General features: G+C 39.3%; 1 long non-coding RNA gene across 1 annotated transcript; it reads left to right on the top strand.

Moving 5' to 3' along the window:
- Positions 1–402: 402 nt before the first annotated feature.
- Positions 403–7,832, top strand: LOC127466954 (uncharacterized). The gene is made up of 3 exons (XR_007902897.1): positions 403–518; positions 3,750–3,890; positions 7,565–7,832. It is a non-coding gene; the product is annotated as an uncharacterized LOC127466954 (long non-coding RNA).
- The last annotated feature ends 1,947 nt before the right edge of the window (positions 7,833–9,779 follow it).

Genomic DNA, 9,779 nt, shown 5'->3' with positions numbered 1-9,779 from the left:
TGTAGAGCTCCCTTCATCCACAGCTGTGGAAACTCTCCAGCCACCTGCTGGACCATGATACGGTACAGAATGAAGCTATGGATGTTTCCTTAAGCTTAGGTTCATGTCCTAGTACAATTTGCAGTGCTCTTCAGCTGAGTGCTGGAGGAGGGAGAAGACTGGCACGTGCCATAATTTGGTTGTAGTTCTGTCTGGGTCTGTGGCAGTCAAAGACAGAAGTATCAACAAATGGAGCATCTACCTTCTGTCAGCATGGGAAGCCTCCCTGCCTGGGGCTTTACCAGCCTCATGCCAGGACTGTCCATCCCATATTTCCCAGCCACAAGGCACTAGTCTTGGGCCATCATGTCACCATCCCCACTATGACAGGGGCCCACCACCAGCATTGTTCCCACTGTGACATGGCCACTACACTGCTAGGGCTGGTGCCAGGAGCTCATGTGGAGCCTAACCCTTGGCCACAGGGAAAGAGTGTGGAGCTGTCTCTGCCCATGGTTGTGGGAAGCTTCCAGATTGCTGTAAGACCAGGATGGGGTGCCTGTCTGTCCTGTAGAGCCTGGCAACTCTCTGGCTGAGTGGCAGAGGAGGGAGAAGACAAGAGCATGCTGTAGTCTGGTCGCATCCCTGTCTGGATATCCCATCTGCAATACACAGGAGAAGCAAAGGAGGAGCAGCCTTCCTTCACTGCCACAGGCAGACCTTGGTTTCCTGCACTCCCCACTCCTCCCTACCTTCTTCTCTCAGCCCTTGTTCACCTGTGTCCTCCATGGCCATAGCGGGCTGGTGCAGGTACCCATCCAGGCACCACCAACATTTTGCTCCCTGTGACATGGCCATGACAGCACCAGGGCTGGAGCCCAGAGTTAGTGCTCTGTCACTGTGACATAGCTATTATCTTCCTCTATTTCTTGCAAGAAGAAACAAATGAAAATTATAATAACCAAACAAAAATGACTGGTAATGATGGGGAGGGAAATTAAATAGCTGTAAGAGAAGTTAAAAGAATTGCAGCTCAGCAAAGTTTAATGTGAATGAAAAGCTACAGGTCGTACCCACTACAAAATTTTAAAATTCTTCATCTGAGATGTATGAAAATGAATGTTAATTCTGGAAGAAATATGCTTGTTGTCACACCTTTGAAATTAAAGATGTCCAGTGCCAAATCCTGAACCCATGAGCAGCTGGGAGACTTCTGTCTTTCTTTCTCTCAGATGAACTGAAGATTCTTCTGGGAACTGTTCTGTACCACACAACTGAGTTAACCACTAGAACAAAATCCATAAATTAGCTTCTATATGCTTCCACCGCAGACCATTACACTCTCTGTGTAGACCAGAGGCAGTGGGCACAAACTGAAACACAGAAACCTCTGTTTGAACCTAAGGAAACATGTCATTACTGTGAGGGACCCAGCACTGGCACAGGTTACCCAGGGGGGGTTATGGAGTCTCCATCCTTTGACATATTCAAAAGCCATCTAGATGCAGTTGAGGGCAATTGTCTTCAGGTGGTCCTGCTTGAGCAGGCAAGTTGGACCAGATGCCCTCCAGGAGTCCTTTCCAACCTCAGCCATGATGTGGTTCTATGATATATATGTCTATTGTAGATTTAAGCAACCAGAAACTTTCCATTATGCATCCCTATATAATTTCCTCAAGCGTTTAATGGTTTACACTAAAAATTTCCATGCTTTGCCTTAAGATGGAAAATGTTTTCTAAAGTATTTCAGTTATTTGTGAACTCACTTATGCAAACATTTAACTGAAGTGCACTGGCTTTTTATGAGAGGGGGAAGATGGAGGAAGTAATGTTAGGAAAATTTTAGCAGTCATCAGCTTCCATGTTGTACTCTCTTACAAGGCTATGACAGCAACATTAGCACCTAACATTAGTTGAGTGTCAAATTAAGTCTGTTGTGGTTTAGGAACGATATTCTCCAATTTAGTAGTCCTGCTAAAACTATGCTACCGCTTACTCCCCCCTTCCCTTGCACCTTCCCCATCCAGCGGGATAAAGTTGAGAATTGGAGGCATAAAAGGTGAAAATCAGGGTTGAGATAAGAACAATTTACTGGAAACAGCAATGAGATAAGAAAATAAACAGCAACAGCAACAATATTAATAACAAAAGGTTATTATTCCTGACACCAGGAAACGGCTCTTTCCCACAATGCTTTCTCCCCATGATAAGGAATGCCCTTCTCCTCAGAAGAGAGAGTACCTTTCCCCAGTCCCTGGAAATGATGAGGTGGTATGGAAGAACATTAGTGGCCATGCCCCTCAGCTACACCTCTTCTTGGCTATTTTCAAAAATTAACCCTGTCCTTGGCCAAAACCAGGACACTGTTATCCCAGAGGTGCCACCACCATTGCTGAGGGGCTCAGCCTTGGCCAGTGGTGGGTCTACCTTGGAGCCAGGTGGCATTGGCTCTGTTGAACACAGGGGAAGTTTCTGAGCAGCTTCTCACAGAAGCCACCCTTGTAGCCCCCCTCACCTACCAAAACCTTGTGATGCAAACCCAATAAAAATAAAAATGAACATAAAATTCCCTAACTTTTGTTAAATAAGTCTCTATGGTTTTGATATTCAGGAAAAAAAAAAAGCTGAAAATTAGCTGAAAAAAGTGTTAATTCTGCTGCAGTATTAATCATTGCCACAACATATTCTGTCAAAGATAACAGAATTATGCTCCTACAGTTTCACAGGTGGCAGGTGAAGTTATCTTCTGATCTCAGGTGATGCCAAAAGGAAGCATTTGGCCTTATTGTGGAGGACTGTCTCAGGATCTGGATGTTCCAGACAGTTTATGTAAATTTCCAGTGTACGAAAGTCAGAAACTTAGGCAAGGTGAATATTTCCTCAACAGCATCTATTTCTTTTTACTCATTGGTATGCTCTGTTACAACACCAAAGACTCACAGTGCCAGTTCTCTTACATTTCTTATGCAGTAAATAGCTTGGTACAGTGTTGCAGTGAAATGAGATGCTGTAGCTAAGTGGTTAAGAAAATGTGCAATATATTCAGCAATGTCAGCCAGTGCCCTTGCTCTCTATGAGTTCTTTTTATGAGTGTTTGCTTCCTTTTCCTTAACTAAAGCAGCTAGAAAAAGCTTTCTTCTTCATTTCAGGTGGAGAATCAAAGAGGACTGAATTTTTTGCTAGCCACATTGTTCTTTTATCTGCCAGTGGCTACTGAAATTGGAAATACTATGCATCATAACACAGCAGGCTATATAGCCTGAGGTGAACATACAGCCACCACTGTGTGTCTGTGTATTGATTTTATTTCCATGCTCTCTTGAAGAGCTGACCTCATATCTGTCAGCTGCCAGGGACCTCAGGTGATAATGACTTGAACTTTGTGGGTTTCTTATTAAAAGCTTGTGACACTCGGAATGTCTTTTTGCATTTAATTGATATTTTGTCAAATTTCTTCCATCAAATATTGCTGATTTGTCTTACTGAATTGACTACTGATGCAATAACACTGCTACAAATACAAACCCAAAATGTGTAGTGGTATCTTCAGTACTGTGTGTGTGTCGAGAGATCTGATATCTTGTAGCATGCATCAGAGATATCAGTGAAAATCTCTTTGATCTGTCTATACTAATAAATAAAACAAGACCAGAGGCCACTGTCATAGTCCTACGGCCCAAGGGTCTTAGGGGTATGTTCTGACTCCTGTAACTTGTCTGGGCTTTTTAAAAGAACCCTATTTTTATATTTAATTTCTTTTTTGCTTGTAGGGTGTGAAAGGACGTGAAGACTGTTATCTACCAGAGTGATGTTTTTATAACATGAAGCTGTGGGAATGTGTTGCATGAAGTGTCTTGTGGCAAGAGGAGTGTTTGAGGGTACAGCGTTGACTGCTGCAAAGTTAAGAGAGTGTAGGTTGGGGGATACCCAAACCACTGCATTCTTCTCCACATGGCCTTTTGGGAATGATCTTGGCACAAGTTATCCCCTGAACTGTGCCCAGTCATTGTCTCAGAGAACTGTAACTGGGACAGGCGAAAACTCTGCCAGGGAATATGCTACCAATTATGCACTGCAGAAGACTACTGGTCCCAGCCAGTGCTCAAAGTCACTGCCTGGCACTTTTTCATTTAGATAGCATAGATATGTCCTGTGTTTTAAAGAATGTCTTTCAGAAATATTATGGGACTAGGTTATAAAAAAATTCTCTTGCATCTAACTTTTCCCAGTCCCCATAGACTATGTATGAAGCTTTCTAATTTCTGTATTGTTTTCTATGGTGCAGAATTGTGTCAGCATGCCACTTCAGCTCAAACCAGTAGTGTACTTGCTCTTTGCTAATGGCTATTATTATTTTGGCCCTTTTTCCCTTGAACAATTCAACTGTCCTTGCTGTTTGGAGGCATTTCTCCAGATCTGTCTCCCTCAAGGACGCCTCCTGCAAACTGGACTCTTTTGTCCCAGAGACAATCCTAAGTTCAGTTATGGAATATTTAATGTCTATACAGTTACACATATTGTTTTCAGTTCTGAATATGTGTTCAGTCTTTATTCAGATTTGCAAACTTCTGGATAATATGAAAGAAAACAATGAAGCAAAGCAAAATATCCTAGTAGTTCTCACTTCTTCTCTAGTCATGGTAAAACTTTTTGTAATGCAAATGAGAGGTAAATAGACTTCAGACTTCTTTTACTGTAAATGTTTTCATAGGACAGCTGTGATAGAAAGGTATTAGGTTTACTATAACTAGCAAATACAATTTCCATTTACTAATTCTAGTTATGAGATACAAAAATCTGAAGATATTTTGCAAGAAATGAAGAATCAATAATAGTTGTTTCAACCAAAATAGTGCAATAGTGTCTTTATCTACTGATTAAAAAGCGATGCAGATTTAAGTAAATACCGTTTACCGCCTTTATACACAAATATATACATACATAATTAAGTAAAGTATTGGAATACTTCCACTGTAAGTACACATTTTAAAAAAAAATGTGGAAAATATTTACAAGGGATGATTTCTCTGAAGGTGAAATATAGTAGTTACTGATGATATGACCTCTCTTTTAAAATTAGTAATATGAATTTAGAAGAACATATGTATAAGATTAGGTTTATAGCATTGAATTTTATATGTTCTGCATTTATATGTCTACTCCATAAATGATGATAATTTTTCCCATATTTTTCCATGAAATAGTACTGTTACATCAATAAAAAGTGAAAATTTGTAGGTATCTGCATAGGTAGTAAGAATGAAATCCAGAGGCCAGACCTTGGAAATAACAATGCTGTGACCTAAGGCAGCAAGTTGATTCAGTAAGCAATTGATTAGTTGATATTTCTGTAGTCTCATTCTGTCTGGAGTTATCAAAAATCTTGCTCAGTTGCTCCATGCTTCAGGCATTACTTATAACAGGAATGTCATTCTTATATCTCTTATCTTACTACAGGTAGAATAGTTAAAAAAATTAGTTCAATTTCAATTTTTTTCTTCCTATCGTTTGCTGCTATTTTGCTTTTCTGATTTTGCTGTCTGAGTTGGGGTTTTGCTTGTCTACACAAAAAGAAGAGAAAACTCATTGTTTTGCTTAAAACTGCAAGAAGCTTTCCGGCACTTTTTACTTACTTTCCTATTAAAGAGCCCTGGGGAACCTCTAAGGCTAATTTTTGACCATAACAACAAAAATTCTACTTTTTACTGTAATAAAGCATGAGATTATCTTAGAAACTCATGACTCTGGAGATTTAGTCTTTAAGACTAAGCACTGACTATTACTAGAACTCAAGATAAAACTAATTCAGCTGATTTAGAATTAGCCCTGCCCTTCTAGAGATGCAGAATAAGACCAGTAAGCTGAATGGTTTTTGCATATATGGTTTTGCATATATAGAATTATTTAGTTTATCTTTTGAAATGTCTTAATTGTCACGAAAGAAACTGCAATTAGTAAAAATTCATGGATAAACCCCCTTGCTTGCCTCCCTACACTAATTGTGGTTTCCTTGTCCTGTATGGTCTGTTTATGTTTCACTGACTCACTCCAAGCCTGTCCTTACATATCAGGCTTTTCTGCTTCAGCATATTGCAGGATTCTGCACACTGGAGAGGCTGAGCCTGAGAAACAGCTAAATGTGCATCCTTCTAATGTCAGTGTAAACGGGAGGGGTCTTGCCTTGTTTACTCCTAACAAGTCTTGACAGTGGCTCCTCGCAAACAGACAAGGTTTTCTTAGTAAACGTGTTCGTGAAAAACTTGTTTTGATTGACAACAGTGACAATACCCCTAAGGGATATCATACTGTAATGGAGCTCTTCTTTTCACATAGAGCAGGAGTAATGTGTGCTGGGGCACCTTGTGGATGCTTCTTTCCAATAACTTTTTTGTTTTGTTTTGTTTTGTTTTTTTTTTAATGTTCCTCTGAGTTTCTAGAAAGCATAAAGGCTGTTAAAACCCGTTTTGGAGAGATTCCTGTGAGATGCTAGAAAAAGTGTATTGAGATAGACCTGTCACCTGCACATTTGTCTTTTTCTCCTTTAATTAGAACAAAATTCCTACTTGCAGGTTTATCTTTTGCAATATACATTAGTCAGTTGCTTATTCTTGCAGTCTATTGTATCAATATATCATCATCAAAGGTGACAGCTGTGTGGATCTGTCGCAATACATATAGTAATAATTTTATTATTGTCTCTGTTGTTTGACTGTGTTCAGGGAAGGGCTGCAACATCTCTACTTCTGAAAAAATGTCAAACGTGAAATGCCATATGACTAATAAAAACACTGCATACAGGGTATATATGTGGATACAGTACATATATATGCTGCACAGACGTGTATTTATAGTAACATGCTGTAATTATGGTGAAAGTTCTGTCAGCATTTCCACTGTAAACATCATTTTCAGGATTTATTATACAGCTATAGGATTAGATCCCAGATAGAATTTGGCAAATGAGGCCTCAGCCTGGGTAGCAAATTCTCCTACAGATTTCTTTTTTAAAGAATTGCTTTATAATGTATACAAACACAAACAGAAACAGATGTTTGCAAAGTTTTTGTTTGTGCTGCTGTGATTAAAAACTAGCACAGGTTTAAGAAGAAGTCTGCTTCAGAGAAGTACCTAAGGTAAAAAAAAACAAGGAGAAAAAAAAAAAAAGCAATAACTCATCTTACCCAGTATAAATCTACTTTTTTTTTTCTGGTGTTTCAGGGTTTGGGGTTTTTTTTGATAGTGAGGAAATATCATGTCTACTGTTCTTTTCTTTGGTTGTTCCAGGCTTCCAGGGGACAGAGAACTGCAAGCTGACTGATATCCTCACCAAGCACACCTTGGTGATGTTGTAATTGCATGTAAGATCTGGTTTCATGAATCTCAACACTTTGCAGACATTGTAGGGAATATGCTGTGTTTCTGTTGGAACTTGGATTTATATGATCAGATTCGGTTTTATTCTGGTGTTCTTATAGCTGATAGGAAAACCCTTATTTCAGATGGACATAGCCTGTGAAAGAGTTTTGCCCACTAGAACTCTTATCTGGTGAAATTTAGGTGATGATTTTTCTTCCTGCTTTGGCAGTTGCTGCACTTCTTCAGAGCAAGTGGAAAAAGTATGGAGAACAGATTTCTGAGTACTAGCTATGCCACGGTGGGACAGTTCAGCCTTGCTTTCCGCTGAGATGAGCTAGCTGAGACCTGCTCTGATTGCAGGGCAGATGAGCTCCATAGTGTCTCCTTCAATCTTGATTCTGCAGGGGTGTAAACCCAAGGACCTTTTGATGGACACCCAGTTCTTCATGGTTTTCTGTATGTTCTGAGGGAAATGAACATTGAGGCTACTTAGAAAGAATGCTTGGTTCAACATGAAGTGTTGTGTACACGTTTGGAGAGGAAAGAAATATCCAGTTGCTCTCAGGCTTTTCAGATATGGCTTGTCAGGTCAAGCAGAACCAGAAGCCCTTGATATCATGCAGCATACAGAGAGCTTGTCCTGCTGCAGAGCCACCAGGGGAACTTACCCAAGCCATAGCTTTAGAGACAGACGAAAACATTGTATGGTCACAACAGCAAGTCCAAATAAACAAGTAGTGTTTCCTTCCACCCTTCCATCTTCTAGGCTGGTGTTACAGCAAACATCCCTTCAGTTCTTTCTATCCTCCTCACAGAGACCCTACTGACTCCTGCTACCCCTTTTTTTGCTCCAGGACAAGGTTGTAGGGCTATTTGCCGATGGTTTTAGTCTCACTCATTTTTCTCACTTTTAAGTAGCCAGTTTTTAGGTAGATAGTTGGTTTTTTGTGATTATTTATTAGATTAAAAATGCATAAATAATCAATCACCATTAAGTTCTAGATTCACAAAATGATCCCTCTCATCTAAAAACAGTGTGGGAGAAATTTCATCTAAAATAAAAGTAGATGACTGAAGATTTTTAAAAAAAGAACAACACGGACCTGTTACAAAGGGTCCAGAGGAGAGCTACTATATTGACTGGAGGTCTGGAACACCTCTACTACGAGGAAAGGCTGACGGAGTTGGACTTGTTCAGACTGGAGAAGAGAAGGCTCCAGGGAGACCTTATTGTAGCCTTTCAGTATGTAAAGGGCGCTTATGAGAAAGATGAAGAAGGACTTACCATGACTTGTAGTGACAGGACAAGGGACAATGATTATAAATTGTAAGAGGGCATGTTTAGATTGGACATAAGAAAGAAACTCTTTAATGTGAGGGTGGTGAGACATTGTAACAGGTTTCCCAGAGAAGCTGTGGATGCCTCATCCCTAAAAATGTTCAAGGCCGGGTTTGCTGAAGCCCTGAGTAACTTGATTTAGAGGAAGGTGTTCCTGTCCATGGCACGGAGTTGGACTAGATGTTGTTCAGATGTCCCTTGCAGCCCAAACTATTCTATGATTCCAAAATGAGCAAAACCACAATTTTCATTGTGAAAGCTGAAATGAAAGATTCTGCTAATCGAATCTCTCAGTGAAAAAAAAATAATTAATAGATACTGAAGAATCTTATCGAGTTCCTCAAATATTTTTGTTACAGTGAGAAAAGGTTCCACCTAAACATTCTTATTAAATAAATGACATTATGCAGAGTTGAAGTCTGAACCCAATAAGCTTTAACCAATTTTATTCTCAGTGTGGATAAAAAAGTCTAAAAAGTAAAAAGGTAACAGAAACATGTCAGAAAAGATAATGCAAAGCTACAAGTGGGTATTTTCAGGTTGATCTAAAAGTATTGTCAAGATTTCTATCCTCTTTGCATACAATTATCTATACAGAGAGAAGCATATCAGAGAGATCATACTTTAAACTGGAGTTTTATATAAACAAGGGCCTTTGAGACTGGCATGTTATTTTTGCTTTTGGTACTGATGACAACTGATGGTTTTCCAAGTGATAAACCAGTAATCCAACAGGAACCAGGATTTTGTGGAATGTCTATCTGATGAATACTTGAAACACTAGAGGACAATATGAAAACCTTCTTTACCATAAATATATATATACACACAAATAAAAAAATCTCTCAACTCGTCCTTCTTATTACCATGTTATGTGTAAATGTAATAATATATAGACTATATTAAGGTTCAAAATGTAGATTTCATAGAGAGTTTCCTTCATGCCATCTAATGCACTGATAAGCTCTTTTTTTTTCCGTTAAAGTTTAATTGAAAAGAAGGGGTGGAAAGTACTGCTCTCTTGTTTTACAAGCTTTTTTAAATGGAAGGTTTTCCTGTCATATAGCACAAGAAATCTAGGACCAATGCCCTTTAACTAAAACCA

Source organism: Manacus candei, unplaced genomic scaffold, assembly GCF_025592945.1.
Source record: "Manacus candei isolate 608988 ecotype Guabito, Panama unplaced genomic scaffold, ASM2559294v1 h1tg000011l, whole genome shotgun sequence".
Lineage (NCBI taxonomy): Eukaryota > Metazoa > Chordata > Aves > Passeriformes > Pipridae > Manacus > Manacus candei.
The sequence above is the reverse complement of the archived record's forward strand: the minus strand, read 5'-3'. Positions and strand labels throughout refer to the sequence as shown.